Genomic DNA, 19699 nt, shown 5'->3' with positions numbered 1-19699 from the left:
GGCAAACTTGTGGTTTTCACTTCGCGTGATGCTACCAAGCCCGCCTACTCAATTCGAGTCACTAAGGCAACCAATTTGGGTGCTGTACTCAATGAAGCTGCACTTCGCTTTGACGAATTGAAGTGTAAGCTTTCATATTATTTCAATTTCATTTAACTTACATATTTCAGATTGTCGGATTTCCGTATTGGAGAGTGAGATGTGGGACTTGAAGGGGACATTCAACTTGGCTGTTGAGTGTATTGATGACCTGGAGTGGGATGCTGACTCTTGTTTGACCATTCTCGCTGTAAGTTTTTCAGTTTCTTAATCTTTATTAATAATTTACATCATTTTGCAGGAAGCTACCCGCTTTACCTCTGGCTCCCTTGCCAGCGCACCGGGCAGTGCTGCTGCCATTAGCAGGAGTGTTACTCCTGCTATCACCAGCGCTGTCCGCTCTGTTGCCTCAGACGAGGTCACAGAAACTCAAGGCTATGAGGCCTTCGCACCCAACTCAGCCCAGCGCTATATCGCTGAGCGTTTGAAGGTCCCTTACGCTCACACCCCCAGGGGTAGTGACAAAGGGGGCATTCATAATGCCTATCAGCGCTGGCGGGCGGTTGATGCTGCTCAAGCCAAGATTGATGCCCTCATTTCTGAGGGCAAGTGGGATGGTGCTAAGCCTAGCTCTGAGGCCATCAAGAAGGTTTTCTTTGGCAGAACCTCCCACCACGATTGGAACAAGGTATTTGTCAAGGCAGTGGCCCACCCTCTACTCCTTGACTTCTTGGAACAACGTGGTGGTGTTGATAGCAAGCACAAGATGTGGCATGGAAGGAAGCCAACTCAGATGGTCATTTCTGAGGTGGCTGATGAGCTTGCAGCATTAGCTGCAAAGGTTGAGAAGGGCAAGGGAAAGGGAAAGGCTCAGGTTGAGGCCAAGAGTGGCAAAGGTGGAGCCTCTAGCTCCAAGGCCGGGAAGGGTAAAGCCACTGCAAAGTAGGTATATACTTACATGTCTCTATGCTGCCATATTTTTTGGCTTTGTCTTTTTTTTAAAAAAAATCTGATTCGTTCTGAGTGTCTACAAGTATGCTGACATGAGCTTAGTTTGTTATTTAATTTAGGACTCATCCTTCTCACCATTTGTCTCACATTTGGTTTGCTGCCTTGTGCAGCTGCTATGCCTATAGAAGATCAATTTCCCAGCATTCTGTTTTCAGACTTTGCTGAGTTTATTTCTGAGAACTATGGCTCAGAAGTCACACTCTCTACTGTGCTTCTCATCTTGTTCAGTTTGACAAGTAACCCAGATCTCTTAAATCTGCATGCCAAACAGCAGGTGGCAGGTGGATCTAGAAAATGGTCAGAGTCCATTACTGGATGGATGACTGCACTGGCTAGAGCTATTTCAGCCAGACTGGGTGATGAAGCTACATCTTCTTTATTTCTTCCAGAGATAGATGTACCAGGCAACAAGTCGAATTCAGAAAAAACTACAATTTTGGCAAAGAAATTCAACAAATTGTCTATTGTCTTAAAGCTAAGGCCTTACAACAAATCTGGAGTTTTGAAGCGTAAACTCAGGCCAATCTCAAACGCTTTGATCCAGCCAGCATTGGTTATATGCCCCAGTACCATGCAGTGTTCAACTGCAACTTGTAATGGTTGTGCACTTGGTCAAAATACTCGTGAACGGGATACTTCGGAAGTAACATTGCTCAAAGGAAGTGAATGTTTCTCCCATGTGCCAGTTCTGAGTGGTATTTGCTCTCGGTGCCATTCCATATTCTACGCAGATCATGAGAGCTATAAAGAACCTGGATTTACTGGAAGAATGTCATTTTACTTAAACAATGCTAAGTATTTGAAGGTTGGGCAAAAAGTCTGGGTTGATCGAGTTGTCTCCAATGCTATTGTCAATGCAACATATAGTTTTCATGCCTCTACTGCAGCAATCACAGAGTTTTGGAATGAAAGCTTCAACACTCAGCAATCAGTCTTTCAAATCACTAGACGGCATATTTGGAAAGCATTTGTACTTGAGATGAGTAGGCAAATGGCCAAGCATTCTGGCACCAATCTGATTCTGGAGGATGGGATATCCATTGACACAGTTACTAGCAAGGCATTTGAGGAGCTGGGTCAAAGTGGTATCATTGATGCTGCAAGGACCCATTCTTGCTCAGAATGTACTCATGAATATAAAAACGTGGCAGATACTATTCCCAGACAGGCCACTGATCCTGCTGGTGTAGTTGGTGTTGATGAGAATAGTGCTGTTCCTGAGTACTCCGGTCCTGGCATTGAGCAACATCACCATGCTCAAGATGATGATGATGATGATGATGCTATGGATGTTGATTCAACATCTTCTAACTTGGGAAACTCTGATTCTGGTGAAGTAGAGTTGGTTAAAATGGTTGTAATGGATGGCATTGTGATGGGACCAAGACACTGTGCTATTGATGGTTGCATAGAACCCCTTGCAAATGCTCACACAGGTGTCTTCTGTGTAGGTCATGAAGACAAAAGAATGGGGCGGTGTTGTGTAAAGGGTTGTGAGGCAAATCTTGTAGAAGGAACAAAAGCTTGTCAAATTCATCAGCAACAGTGGAACACCCATCGTGGAAGATATGGAAACCAATCCATGCTTGGAATGAGAAGAGCTCTAAGAAGAGCAGAGGCAGAGACCCAAGATTGGTTGCCTGCCCAAACACGAGCCAGATTGCAGCATGATGACGATGATGCTCAAGAAAATAGTGGCACTTCCTATAAAAACTATTTTTCTGCACCACGATTTTACTGTGTTGAGACACTGTGTGCACCATGTGGAGTGGTCATAGCATGGAAGAAATTTGCCAAGTCAGAATCTCCTACCAAAATTGTCAAATTTCTGGAGGAAGTCTATCCTACTCCAGAGAGTAAACCAAGCTATGTCTGCATTGACAAAGCATGTGTTGTACTTAGACATATTGTCAAGCAAGGAGACTGGCCAAAGTGGGAAGACACTACAAGATTTATTGTTGACTCCTACCATTACATCAACCATCGGACCACTGACTATATCTGTCGTACTTGGTGTAATCCAGCGCCTCTGAATGGCTCTGCTCCCAATCTTGTAACTGTTGAGCAAGACAACAGTGGTAACTTCTATTACAAAAGAGCTTTCAATACTCAAGTAAGTGCTTACTGAATTGACTCTGTATTAGCTAGCTAAATAATGATTATTCAGGCTTGTGAGCAACTAAATGCTTGGCTGGGTGGCTTTCAGACAGTCTTGAACAAGATGTCTGTTAGCAACTTTGACTTTACCATCCATGCTTTATTGTTTTTGCATACTCAACGGGTAATTGCAAAGCAACAAAAGAAGAAGCAAAGGAATGTAGAAGAGAGCAGTGATGATAGTGATGATGAGGCAGGGGTTGATATTGAAAGAGATGATGAGGTATAAAGCTTTGTACTTTAGATATTATTCAGATGTTGTTTATGTGTAGTTCAGATGATATTCAGGTGAAGTCCAGATAAAGTTCGGCAAATGTTCAGCTAACATTCAGCTAACGTTCGACTAAAGTTCAGGTGATGTTCGGCCAATGTTCAGATGATGTTCGCCTGATGTTCAGATGTCGTTCAGGTAGTGTTCAGGTGGCATTCAGGAGATGTTCAGATGGCATTCATCTGGCATTTGGATAAAGTTTGGGTGATCTTTGTTCACCCGAACATCACCCGAACATCATCTGAACATTATCTGAACCTGAACAAAGGCTACAAACAGAACCTGAACATTACCTGAACATTCGGTGAAATTCACCTGAACAATATCTGAACAATACCCGAATACCCGAACGTCACCTGAACGTCACCCGAACATGTGGTGGACTGCAACATACACGTGTGTGTGATCAAGGAGGTAGCTCCCAGGTTTGGCTTTGCGCGACCCCATGCCTGTGATGGCTGCTTGGTTGTCGACGTATATGCTCACTGACCTGATTCCTATCTGCTGTCTGATCAGTTCCATTCCCAGTACTAATGCTGTGCACTCCCCGTTGTATACTGTGCAGTCCTTCTCTGCACCCAGCCTCATCTTGAGGATTCCTGTTGTTGCTCCATCCCTAGTCATCACCGCCACTGCCCCCACCTGCCCCTTATACCCAGATCCATCTGTGTATATCTTGACCCTCGTCTGGTCCCGTCCCTCCGCTCTCACTGCCTCTATCCTTGACCCTGCTATGACCGTTTTCAGCCTCGACCTCCATGTCGCGTCCCACCTGGTGGCCTTCACGGTCTCCACTCCTTGGATGTCCACTTTGAAGTCGTTCATGAGGGCATGGAGTGGGGTCTGGTGTCCCTTTACATCTTGCCTTGCCGCTCTCTTGACATGTTGGTGTAGAGGGTGCCCTTCAGGTAGGGTCGCCAAGCGCAGAGCTGCCCGGAATCAGTGTCACTCCACCACCAGGTGTAAAGGGAGGGACCCAGTGAGCGCCTCCATCACATCTGTTGCCGTTGTGCACATGGCTCCTGTGACCATGATCATGGCCTTGCGTTGTGCCGCTGCAAGCTTGCGGACAATCACCCTCTGCACCCGCATCCCCTTGGCCTTCTGTGCCTCTGTTGCCCGCCGCTTTGGCAGCGTCAAGTAGATTTCGGCACCGTAAAGGATCCTGGGTACGGCGATCGCTGTGTAGAGCTGTCCTGCGTACTTTGCCGTTATTCCAAACAACGGTCTTGCCAGTCTTGCAAACCTTGACATCCAATCCCTCCCCTTTGCCAATGCTGCTGCTCCCTGTTGGTTCCACCGTAGCTCTCTGTCCAGCCATATCTCAAGGAAGCGTACCTGTTTGCTTGACGCTACTCTGGTTCCATTCAGCACCAGATCCCTCCTCACAAGTGGAACTCTCTTGCGGGGATGCATGGGGTGTGGGACCTTTTTCCGCGACATGTCCAGAAGCTGGAACCTGTCTACTCCGAACTTGCAGTTGTGGTCCCTGGTGTTATGGTCCGGTCTGATCCGAACACTATCTTTTTCGATATCTTATCTAAACGCGCAGGACGCGCCTATTACTAATTCACATTACGGTACCTTAGTAAGATCCTCACGCATAACACATGTCCGCAGTACATTACCAAGCATCCTCATGGAATCGGTGCGCGTTCCATGGAAAGACGGCTGCAGTAGGCATGTAGTAGTACATGAGGGTTACGCATGTATTTTAGTATTTAAGTACCAATAACAGGCCCTAGAACGCTAGCTCGTTCTCTTGGGATTTCCACTAGTAATAGTGAGAACTAAGTCAACTAAGCTACTTCGTCTATTCCTTTTGTTTTAGTATTCTTGTAGGAGCCACGTTAGTCTTTGACTAGTGTCGCCCTAACACCTGGCCCACTTGAAGATGCCGCGTCTGCCCGTCATAATCTCTCGTATCCTTGCGTGAGTGTCCACAAACATTGCTCCAGTCACAACAATTGCTGCGTCATCAATGAACAGTATCCCGAGTTTGGTTTTATCTCCTTTAACCGTAGACAGTATCCCCGTGTTGTAGAATAGATATAGAATCACTGACATTGCATCACCCTGATCGAGCCCGTTCGTCACTGGGAATGGGTCGGATTGGTAGTTGTCAAATGTGAGCCGTGTTGTCCGGTTCTCTAGTCGTCTCAGCACCCAGTCAGAGTATTCTCTTGGGATTCCTGCCATCCGTAGGTTATGTTCTAGCCTATCCACTGCAACGCTGGGGAAGGCTCCTTTCACATCCAGGAACAGGGCAGAGGCTACTTCTCCTCGTCTCCACGCATCCATCACTGTCTTCAATAGGAGGTGGATGGAGTCCATAGTCGATCTGCCTGGCCTACCCCCAAAGTGGTTCGCTGGTAGTGCACCGGTCCTCTCCGCATGCGCAACCAGGTCATCTGCTAATGTGGTGTTCAGTACTTGTGCCATGCCATTAGAGAGGGTTACCGGTCTCCAGGCGTTAGGGATGGTGTAGTCCGTTTTCCCTGGTTTTTGGATCACCACTGAGTCGGTCTCCGCCCATTCAGCCAGGTAGTATGCCAGTTCGAACGTTGCTCTGTATAGTGTTCCTAGATGCGGCGTTAGCAGGTCCGCACAGTGCGTGAATACACTGTTGGGGGCTGTCCCTGGCTTTGTTGCCTTGTATGGTGACAGACGGTGGATTGTAGTTTCTATCTGCTCATCAGTTAGCACCTGAAAATCCCACCTGGCCTCCGGGTACTTTGCATTCCTTGGGACCAATGATTGCCCAGGTGGCGGCGGGTAGAACAGCTTGTAGAACACTTTGGCCTTCTCTGGGTTGTCGTGAATATACTCCTCCTTTCTCCCCACCTTGTTCCTGAGTGTTGGCATCCAGAGCACCCCTCCATCTGTCCCTGGTCCGCCAACTATCCTCCCCGCCACAAAGACGGTGCTGCCATCTACACCTTCAAGGAAATCGCGCCAGTGTTCCCGTTTCGTGTTCCTGATGTCCTCTGATAGCTTGTTCCGTGCTTTCCTGAACTCTTCATGAATTGTGTGATTGGGTTTGTCGCGCTTCTGGTGCGACTTCCTTGACATGCGCCCTACCTCCTTGCGCTGTCACCCCAGGTCGCTGTTCCACCACTGTTTCACGAATGGGCACAGTTTCGTGATGGGCACTATCACATCCCTGTCTATCACCTCTTGTATCGCCTCCTCCAACACCATTCGTTGCTGCTCAAATTCCGCTATTGACCTTGGTTTGGCCGGCTGTCCAAGCCTGTTGAGTCCTTCTGCTAGCGCCTCCCTGAAAGCTGGCCAGTCAGCTGCCCTGAAGTTCTTGCGCATTCTCACCTGGTTCTGTATCAGTTCGTACACCAGCTCCGTCACCACTGGAAAGTGGTCTGTCTTTGGTGGCCTCATCTCTGGTTCTGTGTTGCACTGCACCACCATGCCTTGCATGGCTTCAGAGCACCAGACGTTGTTGACTCTCGTGTGGTTCTTTGTGTTAAGCGCCTGCAGCATTGGCACCCCCTTCTCAAGCTTCATCACCATCCCGAATCGATCTGTGAGGTCAATGAGCTGCTCCGCCGCCTCCAGGTTGCAAGGCGTGAAGAGATGGTGGTTCCTCTCCTCGTCCCACATTGGGTGGTGTCGGTTGAAGTCCCCGGCCCATATCATCTGGTCATGGCGTGCCTTGTCGTTGCTTTCACGTTCGCTGGTGAGGAAGTCATCCACCGCTTTCAGGCTCTGGTCGTGCCTACAGTCGTTATAGATGTTAATAATGCAAATCCAGCCTGCTGGTCCACAGTTTATGTCTACTCCTACCACATCAGGTGAGTCTATCTGCAGCAGGACGTAGTGGTCAGATGCAATCTCCGTGGATAATAATATTACCGCTCTCATTTCCTGCCGCCGTTCCTGACCAGTGTTTGGGTATATCACGTTGTACCGTTGGGTTGCGCGTGCAAGGCCCCTCCAGTCAAGCCATGGTTCCTGTATCAGTATTATGTCATTACCTTGTAGTGAGTTGATGAGGGTGTCCTGTGCGTCTTGAGATTTGTTGAGGTTCACTTGAAGTATTCGGCATCCAAATTTATTGTTGGCTGGATCATTCATTGCAAGGGTGGGGATGGCGGGAAGTAGAGTCCGGCATCACCGTTGTCAGTTGATTGGGTTGGTGTGGTCTGTGTGAATGCTAGCCCTAAAGTCGTTTGCTTCGTCGTCATTCTGTCCCTCACCACTCATGGTGCTGTTGGAAGTCCTGTCATGTCCCACTTCTCTTGTCCTACCTTGCTGGCAACACGCCTGCCAATCTCCCCCTCTCCCACTGTCCGCCTTGTTTCCCCCACCTCCTCCCATGCTGGAGGGTTCCCCCATGTCTCTGGATTGTCCCTCTCCACGAAGTATCGCTGTCCCGCCTCTGGGTCTGCTCGTCTCATCATCTCCAGTGCCTGCCTCCTTGACTTGCACATTCTGTCACCCACTCCGTGTCCTGCTTTCTTGCATTTGTGGCACCACTTCGCCCCTGGGTTTGGGCAGTCCCTCGACCGATGTTTCTCGCCGCAGTGTCTGCAGAGCTCAATTTCCGTTGTGCAACTCGCTGTGAAGTGTCTGTCCCCAACATTATGGCATCGGTAACACATTGGCGGTTGCTGTAAGGGGACACTCCTATTTTCTCCTATTCCCCCTGTCCTGCCCCCTTCCTCCTTGTTCCTTTCCCCTTTCCTTCATTCCCTTTCCTTTCCTTTTGTCCCCTTACCTTTCCGCTTCCCTTCCGTTCACTCCCTTCGCATCCGAGCCCCGTCCGGTGACTCCGAAGTCTTCCCGCACTTCGGACTCGCCTCGGACTCGCTCGGACTCATAGATACACTTCGGGGCTCGTCCGGGCTACCTCTATCCTCCTTTCCCACTTCATTACTCCTTGTCCCCACTTCCCCAGGTCGCTGGCACGACTCCTGTACATCCCCCTTCCACTTCATTATCACATGCCCCCTCGTACCTTGTGATATTTGTTCGTACCTGTGGCTGGTGTACTGTACAGTTACCCTTCATTCCTCCCACGCTACTACAGTATATACTTCGCTTCCTAGCATGGAGAATCCCCATCCTGTTCTCTTTGGATTCTCCCTCTGCTAGGTGAGCAGCTCTCTCATGTATTGTAGTTAGTCTTATTCATTTCTTTGGATTCTCCCTCTGCTAGGCCTGCGCTGTCGGCCATCTTGAGGTTGCCCTTACAGTTGCTGTTTGTCCTTCCATACCGAGACTATCTTTCCTTGAACGAAGACACCATCCTGTACCGCCTTGTTCACCTGGGCCCAATCATCAAACCTGATTTTCATGTGGGCATACTGTTGCCCAGCCGTTTGTCTGTGCTCCGGTTTGATGTACGCCTCCACAATGCTTCCCTTCTCGAGTCCAGCATTGTGTTCCAGCATCCGCATCTCCCCTTGATCATCTGGCCTGAACTTGACTGGCACGAACTTGGCTACCACTGTGAGCATGGGGGCCCGTATCTGCAAGGATGTGTTGAAATCCCTCAATGAATCTGTCGAGGTTGCCGCTGCATAGCCATCTCCTCGCCTCTGCTGTATTCATCAGGAGTACGGTGTCCCCGCCCTTGAGCTTCCTGGCTGCTACAAATGCCGCTGACTCTGGCTTTGCTGTCGTCAGATCGATCGCCTCGATGGCTAGGCTGCCCTTCTCAACTATCTCCCTCTCGGATAGCTTGGTTAGACTGTACTGCCCCTCTTCAATCCCTTTTGCTCGCCGTATCACAACCTGTCTTGCCTTCACGTTGTGCCTGTCCACCGCTGACACCAGTCTTGTTGGGAAGGCCGCCTGTCCGTTCTGTGTGGCATCTGTGTATGTCGCTTTTCCTGCCCTCGCCACTTCCTTTATCTCTGCCACCACCTTACTCATCACCCCGTTTACTTCCTTCTTCACTTCCTCCATCACCTCTTTCACTCCTTTCATCACTTCGCTGACCCTTTCACTTATGTCTGTTACTTCCTCCATGGCTCCCCTTCTAGCACCTTTCTGTGCCGCCGCCGCTATCCCCTTGTTCATCTCTTGTCTGTCCAGCAGCTCAATTATCTTCGCCGCTGCTATCAACCCCTCCTTCGTCCTAGCCACCTTCATTCCCACTGCTATCACTCTTATCGCCCCCAACAATGTGTGTATATTGATCGTGGAATTGTCCGTTGCTTCGCGTAGATTGTGCTTGACTAGTGTACTAGTGGCTTCCTTGATGGTTTCCGGGCCGTCTTCCATGCTCCCTCCATCCGATGCAATGCTTGCTCGCGCTCTTGTGATAGTTCTATTACTCATTCTATCCTATGTACCCCCTTCAAGTGGTTTTCTTGCAGGTTCTTCACTGTGGGAAATTTTCACGTTGTGGTGGTAGGAGAAGAAGAAGAGTCCCCTATTACTTCTTACTCATCTTGCTTGTAGGGTGAAAAAGGATGGGAAGAAACAACTGGTACAGGACTACCACTATTTAGACACAGACATCACATCAGGAAAAGCCCTGTAGCTTTGAGGACAACAAAAGCTTGTCAGACAAATGATCATTTGGAGAAGCCTGCCAGAGAAGCTCAAAGTAGATCAAACCAGTATCTGTGGCTTTGAGAACAGGGGCTAGCCCCTTGTAAGCTTTGAATGTCTTCTACTGGCTTTCATTGTCTTTAGCCTCCCAACTCATGGTAACCAGTCCCCCAAAGGATAATCAGTCTTAGTATTTGTACACACATTGATCTTCCTGTAACTTTCTTGGTCCCCCTTTTGGTCAAGTCTTTATTAGGTGGTTCTTTTTTTGGCTTTATCCATCTTCTGAGTGTATTCTCACAGAAGGAAGTAACCTGATGACTTTTCTTTTCTTTTCTCAGCTTCTTGTATCAAGATGGATATCATTACTACTACTCCATGAATGTATAGATAGAATAGTACAAGTGCTACCAAATTGACTGATAAGCAAAGTTTGTACTGAAGTTATTAATAATCAAAGGAATGTCCTGGTCTAGAACAGTATCAGAAGTGAAGGAAGTATCGTCAATGGCATCCCATTTTGGGGTCAGCATGCAGCTCTGTCTGATGGTAGAAAGTGGAACAATGCCTCCCAATCTCCCAAAGCTTTTGCCTCCGGTTGTCCGTTGCTGAGGATGAACTTGATAGAAAAGTGTAGTTGGATTGGGGCCTGAAGGAGGCGAGTACCATTCCACATAGGCCAAAGGCTCTTTGGGCCAGAAGGCAGGCGACGAGATTGTTGTACCTTTGGCAGAGATGGTGGAAGGCAAGGCAAAGATAACCTTGACTCGAGCAATCTTAGTACCTGGCAGGCCCGTGGACTCAGCCTGTGCAGTGGACAAAACAATGGCAGGGTCAAAGCGCCCATGAGGAGGATGGTCAGTTGCAGGAATGGCCTTTATATGATCCTTCTCCTCCACAGCATCATCAGCGATCCCCTCATGAACCATTCTGACCATGTGCCAAACATTAAGGGTATCAAAGGGCAGTGCCAGGTCTGGCACAGTTGATTTAGGCTTTCTTGAACCTCTGGGGGCCAGACTGTTCAGATAATCCCGTAGGTGGTAGGTAAAGTTTGGAGATCGGTGCTGCTGGATGATGAAATCCATGGATCTGGAAGCGTTTGGAAATTTTGCAAGAGAGATGGCAAGTGTAGGTTTTTTATCTTTGGATGGGAATGTGACGATCTCCTTAACGTAGTTATCGAACACCTGTAGTTTTTCCTGCCTTGAGAGCCAGTCGATCATTTGGGGAAATTCATTGCGTTTATTGCTGGCTCTCCAGGCCTCCTTGGCAAAATCTATATGCAGGCGCTCGAACATCTCTGTGTTGTAGTTGTCGGTGGTGCCAAATCTCTTGATTGATTCCACATAATGGGTCATGGAATGATATTTGGGAATGTTGAAGTGTTCTCGACAGCCAATCTCTATGAAGATTTGCCTGTGGTCATGAAAGCCCTGTAGAGCGTCTTGAAGATATTGTAGAGTGTCGTCGTCATGGGTCTGGTACTGGGCAAGGTAGATGAAATCAAGGAGGTGACGTGCCGCAAGTAACGCTTCCTTGGACATTTTGCCAAGCAAGCATGCGAGAAGGATTCGGCCAATGCTTTTGTGTTCTGAACCAGAAACCTGGGACAACACTGAGATGCCCTTGCCAAAGTGACGTACTCCGTAGCAAGGAGGTAGCTTTTGCATTCGACGATCCAGCTCCTTCTCTGACATAGCAGATTGGCACCATTCCGTCAGCATGCTCAGCACCCCTTGGTACAACTGGTGCAATATGTCTGGTGTGATGGCCATATGAATATCTGCGTAGGGAAAGCCCTTCCAGAAGGGCTCATACACCCCTCCGGCAACCTTCATCTGTAAGCAGTAGTCGTGAAACTGCCTCCCTCCGGGGGTGGATTTCTCAGCATCCGCCAGTCTCTCCAGAGTCCACTGAGAAGTACGATCGGCCGACTTTTCAAGGGACTGAAGTTCCTGCTGCTCGGCTTGGCACTTCGGGCATGTTGTATTCTTTGCACATGCTACCAGGCATTGTTCAGGGTAGTCCGCGACATAGGAAGCCAGAATAGGGAAGACTCTGCGAACGTCTCCTTTTCCATCAGTCATCTTCACTCCCTTGGTGCCAGCTTCGATGAGAGGAGAAAGAATGTGGCGCATAGAGTCGTGAAATAGCCTCTGCCCTCGACACTTGAGTTCTTTTTTGGTGAGGCCATCAGGATTAATTTTATCGGGGGAAAGGTAACCCAGGAGAATGCATGCATGTCGAGTGGGCTTTCGGCGGATGGCCTTGGGAATGTTGCCAATAGTTAGATAAACAGGATATGCAGATTTACTCCCAGAAAACTGGGTGAGATGAGTTTTGTCCGTAGCGATGATGACTGGAGCGATCGTGGCTCCCTTCGCCAGTTTCCCCTGCCAGAAGGGAAGATATTTAGTTTTAATCTGTGTCCCAAAATGCGCATAAAAGTTCATACCTGCAATGTGTTCCACCAGTTACCGGTCCACATCTCTGAGTACACCCTTTCCTTCCTGCTCATGTTGGAGTAGACCTTACAAGGGGCAAAGACAAGGTCGTTACTGAGAGAAGGATCTGCCCAGAGACTTTTGATGACCTCGATGGGATTTCGGTATCGTATGATGAACTTCTCGTTTGGGCGATCAGGGTAGCGCAGGATTTTGGCCTTCCACCGGCCACTCCTCTCAGGAATGTCATCAAGAGTTTTGTGAATTTGTCGAACGTTCTTGAAGGACAAACCCAGCTTTTCCACCACCCCAGGTATCTTCAGCAGCCTGTCAAAAGCAGCGTGCCCAGGGTCCTCCTTCACAAACCACTTGGCAATTTGCCAATCCAGCTCAGATGCAAAGGGAAGATAGGGATTTGGTGTATCACCATCGACAGAAGTCATGTCAACGTCGCCCTCTGAATCGACGGTGTGACCGAAAGCGGCGGCCCACTTGGCATGGAGCTTTTTGTCTGTGGCAATGACGAATGCTGAATCGGGATGAGGTATGCTGTGCCTGGAGTCTGCGCTGTCATCCAGAGTCAGGTTCGTCTTTCTGGGACTGGAAAAAGTGGGTGGGATTGTGGAAGAACAACCAGGCCCTGCTGCTGGACCTTGGTCGACACCGAGTAAGGAGAATGGCTCCGGTGGGATACCAGGCAGAAGATGGAAAAGTTCTTCCTCATCAAACTCATCCAGCGCTTCGTCAGGTTCATAATCATCCTCCTCCAGCTCAGGATCATCCTCAACAAGGATCTGAGGCACAGAGATCATACTGTAGTCGTCAGCGCTAGCTGGATCGTACATCTTCTCTTTCCCCTTCTCTTCTTGGCGGTTCTCTCGTAGCTTTTGCTCTGTAAGCCACCACTGACAATTAGCTGCCTGAGCCAAGTGCGAGGCAGTGCCGCCAGAGGATTTAAAGTTCTATATTCACTATTTAATCTGTTGACCCGCACGTAACAGCAGGATTGACATACTTTGTGGCATGCAGGGCAATACATTGGATACCTGGTCATGATGTCGACATCCACGTCCAACATTTGCCCTGGGTCTTTTGAGGAAACCTTTGGCATTACACTTCACACCTCAAGGTTTCTTCATCAAAGGGCTGAATATAAGAGTGAAATCGACTGAACTCACCAGGATATGATCGTAAAGGTGACAGCTAAGCGTCCTGTAGTCTCTCCAAGAATGCTGGCGTTGAATGTGGTAAGTGCTCTCAAGTAGACGTGTCCGTGTTTTGGCAGTTGAAGTACAGCAACAAGGGATCAAAGATCTTTAACGACGAATCTGATTGGCAGATACCTAAATAAACTGTGAAGGAACCAAAAAAAAGTCTCTACATGTACTTGGCATATGAAGAGAAATCACGGAGAACGCGCGGAGCGAATATCCAGTCGTTCTCTCCCTTTGGAAGATCCATCCATAATTTCAATCGAACGTGGTCAAGGGACGAGAAAGTGGGAGAGAGCCGGTCACGGCTGGGAACACGAGAGTTGTTGATCGAACTGCCGTAGACCATGTGCTCAGCGAATTTAATCACATATAGCCCGCAGTCATCATCATTTTGCTGATATGGGAACTAAAGTGTTACACGCCATCAGGAGGTTTCACGATGGGAACGGAGAAAGGCTTTACCTCCGCTGTAACATTTCTGTTTCTTTCGTCTCTTGAAAACGGGTATTTAACGGTCCACATATCCGGGTTGGAAATCGGATCCTCCGGGGCCAGATCAAATTTATCGATGAGCATTTGAAGCCACAAAGAAACAGCCTAGTAACAGGAAGTCTGGATTGAGAGAAGAAGCAGAAAAAGAGGCAAAAATACCTGAATATGCGCGTCATAATAAGATTCCCTCTTACGCTTATTGCTGGTGACTTTGTTCGATCTACTGTCCAGAATTTCAATAAACTGATCACCTAGATGGCAATGGAGAAGAATCCAGTGGTGTCCGTCGTGATTGACAGGTAACAGTATCTTTTTGATTTTTTGGAGGACATCTCTGTTGAAAATCTTGAAAGATGTCTCCTTAGCCGTTGCTAAGGAATGATAAGCGATGGACTTACGGTCTTCAACCCAAACAAATTACGCTCAGTCTTTGAGTCGACATCAGAGGCTTTCAATTGCTGGATACGTGGCATGAGCATCACTGAGCAAACCAGGATGTCCTCATGATCTCCTCTGAGAATGGCGTCAGAACAGTAAGGATTACCTGGACAACGTCTATAATCACTAGGGGCACCAGGGAATTCAATTGAGAAGATCCTACCCAGACCGTAGTTCAATACATCATCGCTGAGCCATGCCCCGGATTTGAGCTTAGCAACTTGAGCACTGGTCAAGAAGCCATGCTTGTAATCGTTAGTTGTCATGTCGATGAGCTGTAAAAGAAAATGAGCGCTAAGGGGGGAAAGGAGCATGGCGGGCAACACTACAAGGTTCAGGGTTCCTGATAAATTAGGCGACGGCTCGGAGAGCCAGGATCGTACACTGTTCAGCAGACTTGTCAGTCCAACAAGAATCTTGCTGCGAGTATCCACAGTGTCTTTGATGGTGCTAGTGACTTCTAGGAGGCGGTCCTTAGGTATGTGCAGGACAAGAGACTGGAAATGGGCGTAGAAATCAGCACTTGCCACATAGGCATTTTCAAGAGCAATCATAGTACTGCTGATTCGTTCTAGATGCCGAAGAAAAGTCTGCCCGCGAGCTGGGGTGGAAGGGCGTAGAAGTCTCTCTGCCTGTTCCAATTGCGTCGCTAAAAGGCTCTTAACATGAAAGGCATTCGACCATTGATCTATGCGATGAAGAAGCAGATCTGCCTGAGAAGCAGCAAACTCCAGGAGGATACTGGTGGACTCGACTTCCACGGACACCCGAGTCAAGGTGGACGAGGGAGCTGGGGATGGAGACGTGGAGGGGTGGTGATCAGTAGAATGACCATTCCCTACAGGAACAAGAACAGGCGACCGAACGACAGGCGATGTAGACGGAGGAATAGGCGACAGAGAAGGAACCAAGGAAGAATTGATGCCATGAGGATCGCCAATAATAGCTGCGGCCGTTGGGCAAATACGTGTGGGATGTGGGGAAGACGGGGCTGGTAAGGTGACGAAATCGAGACATCCCATGGCCGAAGTATCAGCCGTTCCGGTCTCCCGAGGCTTCCTAAAGGGTGCGGACGTCTGGGAGAAAGAACCGAAGACAAGGATTCAAAGACCAACTCATTCCGCTTGCGCTTCTTCCCATACTGGGTTTTCCAGTATTGTTTTCTCTCCTCAGGACTAACGATGTTTACACTTGAGTTTCCAATTAAATATGGAAGATTCAATCGACGCACCCCAACGTATCCATCTTTTTCTTGTGTCGAAGGGTTGATTTTGCCGGAGGCGCGTTGGAAAGCCTTGTGCCCTTGGTATTAAGGGTGTAGCTTGTGGCGGGGCTATCCGTCTTCCACCCAATCAACATAGAATCCATGTTGTGAGCCGGGAGGTATATCTGAGCAGCCGCGGGTGAAGGGAGGTTGGGATCCTGAGAAGGAAAGCTTAGCCTGCTGAGTGAACCAAATTAGGAAGGCTTGACCCAAGCTTTCCCTTTTCAGACAGCCATGCGGAGCGCGGGACCCCGCGGCCAGCATCTGCCTTTCCAGAGCACCAACCCTCTTCCCCCACCCCTCGCCTTCGCCCTTCTTCCCCTCCTCCTTCGTCCTTCGAGCTGCGCAGACCGCCTTTGCACACCAGTGCTTGCCCTCGTTCCTTGCTGCAGGAAGAATGTGAGATACGAATGGTGAGTTGGTCTAGACGACACAGAATAACGGGCTTCGCGAAGAGCTTAACCTCTAGCCTGGTCTATATCAGCCACATCTGCGCACTCTTCACCTGCACAAGGTGTCTTTGCTATGCGCGATGCCCTCTGCGCCCAGCGGACAGCCTTATCTCGTCCCACACGACCTCGTCGCTGCCTGCACAAGGCCTTACCCGGCCTCACCTTGTCCACCCTCGCCCTTTGCTTTTGTGCGCGGCCTCGTCTCAACCCGCAACGCCCTCTGTGCTTGCCCTTGGCCCCGCCGCCTCCCTCCATCGCCCGAGCCGTATCTCGCCCAACAACGACCTCGGTGCCATGCGTACAGTGTTACGTTGAGCCCTGAAGACACCCTCAACGTATTCCGCAGCTTCCCGCAGGAGAAATGAATGGTGAGTTCGGCCAGATACCTCAGAATATGGGCCCTACTGAGGAGTATAACCCCCAACCAGCTCCGGAATGTGTGCACGTCCTCTACCCCGAGGAGGACCCTACCAACTCCAGGATTGCCCTCCGCCCTTACCCACGGCCTCCTCTTGTCCCACCTTCGCCCTCTGCTCTCGCGCACGGCCTTATCTCGCCCCGCAACGACCTGACAACGACCCCGACCCCGGGCCTTATCCCGCCCTACAATGACCCGACAACAACCCCGCTGCCTTGCGCAAGGCCTCCCCTTGTCCCACCATCGCCCTCTGCGCCCTAAGTACCGCCCTTTCTTGGCCAACAATGTGCTCCGCGCCTTGCGCAAGGCCTCCCCTTGTCCCACCGTCGCCCTCTGCGCCCTAAGTACCGCCCTTTCTCGGCCAACAACGACCCCGCTGCCTGCGCAAGGCCTCCCCTTGTCCCACCATCGCCCTCTGCTCTCGCGCACGGCCTTATCTCGCCCCGCAACGACCTGACAACGACCCCGACCCCGGGCCTTATCCCGCCCCACAATGACCCGACAACGACCCCGCTGCCTGCGCAAGGCCTCCCCTTGTCCCACCATCACCCTCTGCGCCCTAAGTACCGCCCTTTCTCGGCCAACAATGTGCTCCCTATCAGTCGTCTATCCGTATCTTAGTTCCATATCTTAGTCTCAATGTTACCCATTGGTTAGATCGCCGCTTGTCAATCTAATTCTTGTTGTATAAGTGAGAGGCTTTGGCTTCTCAGATCTTGCAAGGAAGTGAGGCTGGTACAGTAAGATGTACACGGTTTAGTTGCTGGACCTCGCAAATGGCATGCTCTGGGCGTGGACTCCGGGCTGACTTGGCTTCCCTCACGCTTCACTTTCGACTTTCAGCTTCTTGTTCAACGATCCCTGCTGCTCTCAACACAATGGAAGCAGCCCATTCTCACCATTGCATCACCATTGAGGAACGTATTCGGCGTTCCAACTTTCATGTGCAGGATGCGCTCTTAGGTGCACTCATGGAGTTTGTGCCCGAGGACACATTCCGGGCCCTTTCCATGGACAAAGTCATTCGAGTTCATCACTGGCCTCGCCGCTACGACAATGCTTTTGTTTTCACATCAATCCGCCAAGTACGCCGTATTTCCTTGTTCTCTTTTTCCTTTTTAACCATTCTTTCAGGTCAGGTCCTTTCTGCTTGCTGCGGAAGCCTTCCACACTGCCTGGGGTCGTCTGGCCACTCCCTTCAAGGCGGTGTACTGCTTGGAACTGGATCCAATATTTCTTCTTCCTCAGCTCCTCCGCATGTCAGCGACAAGAATACAGGCCATCCTGCAGTACCTCCACCTTGAAGAGCTCAATGCCAGAGTCTCTGTTCAATGGGAGGCAGATGTGAAGTGCGAAGCAGGGGATGAAAGGGACCACGTAGACTACCTCATACCTCTTCTCCGTCTGAGAGGTTCTTTTCAGTCACTCAGACACCTACGAATAAAAGTGGATGCGTATGAAAATCCCGAAGAGGAACCATTGGTATGTTTTGTTCAGTGGACTTCCTTTGTCTCTTATGATTGGTCTGATTCATGTAACGCAGGACCGCATCTGGCTGGACGAAGACTGCCAGTGGCTCCTGGGCTGCAGGGATACTTTCCCTGCCCTAGAAGTCTTCTCCTTCCAGACGCCTTATTTCATATTGGACGACTCTCGAGAACCATTTGAAGGCAACCACAACGACGACCCTCAGAAGATCCACGCCCTGTGGAAACACTGGGCTCCATTCTTGCCAGATCTGGCGAAGACTTACATTCACTTTGCCTACGCAGAAGTCTGCAATCGCTTCGGCACGTTCTCCGCAGGCAACCAATTTCTTCTGACACACGATCAAAACGAGCACGAGTCTTCAAAGATAACCATGGTTGAGGGGCCTGAGGACGCTGATTGTGATCCATTCATCAATTACAATGGCGAAGGATTTCACGTCGAGCAGAGGCCCGCCGCCACAATTAATCCTATATACCTTCTCATCCGTCCCTTTGACTTCGCCTAGCACTCTACTGTAGACCATGAAATATCACAATGAATAACATGATGAATAACATTTCCAGGAACCCCCCAATCAATAGATATCTGAGCTTCTCTCGAGGTATAACGCTTCTTGTGCACATGAAGAACTCTGCCTTATTGTTTCCTAAGGAAAGTACCCCAGAACATTTTGTCAGGATGCCATAGAAGCACTTCATAAGCGTCGACGTTTGCCCCAAGCCAGCAAAATCAGTTGACCCACCAAAGCGGGCTGAAAGAAGCGTGAGAACAGGCCTGCCTGTACTTAAGTTGTGCTCCTTCCTCTTCATTCGTCCCCTCATCAAGCCCCTTTCCCGATGCCTACCCACACAGACAGCGCGCAGACCCAAAGCCGTCTAGGCGGCTACACTCGCACAGAACTCAGCGGGGTAACTTCTGTATCCTCTGACTTTAGGGCTCCCAGCCAGGCGCATACAGCTCCGGCTGCGTTGCACGACCCCGTTCCCGCTCCCACCGTCACTCATATCGATTACCCCTCCACTCAGTCTCAGTCCCAGGCAGCTCCTGCTGCTGGCCAAGGCGCAACCGAGACCGAGTTCGCGGATGAGATTCCCGCCGATGACGGCGATGAGCCGCCGCCCGCATCACAGGGTCACCCTTTTGCCAACTTCTACACTCGAGGCGCCAGGCGCACCTACACCAGTAAGCCACATCTCTCCACATCAACCATAGTACTCACCTACAGTTAGATCCGCTGACTCTGCAAATGAGTCAGCTCATTCAATCCACGCAGGCGACCCACGATCTTCTTCGACACACGACTCAGCAGCTCGACATCCACATGGCTGAACTTTTTGAAGCTAGATACGAGCAAGAGAGGATTCACCGTGCGGAGCTCCGCGCCATCAGGGAGTCCGTCGCCACCATCCCTGGCGCCCTCATCGAAAACCTGTCAACAGTATGCCTGCAATTCTCCTTATGTGATCATCGGGCGTACTAACCGTCT

Source organism: Pleurotus ostreatus (assembly GCF_014466165.1).
Source record: "Pleurotus ostreatus strain PC9 chromosome Unknown scaffold_4, whole genome shotgun sequence".
Taxonomy (NCBI): Eukaryota; Fungi; Basidiomycota; class Agaricomycetes; order Agaricales; family Pleurotaceae; genus Pleurotus; species Pleurotus ostreatus.
The sequence above is the reverse complement of the archived record's forward strand: the minus strand, read 5'-3'. Positions refer to the sequence as shown.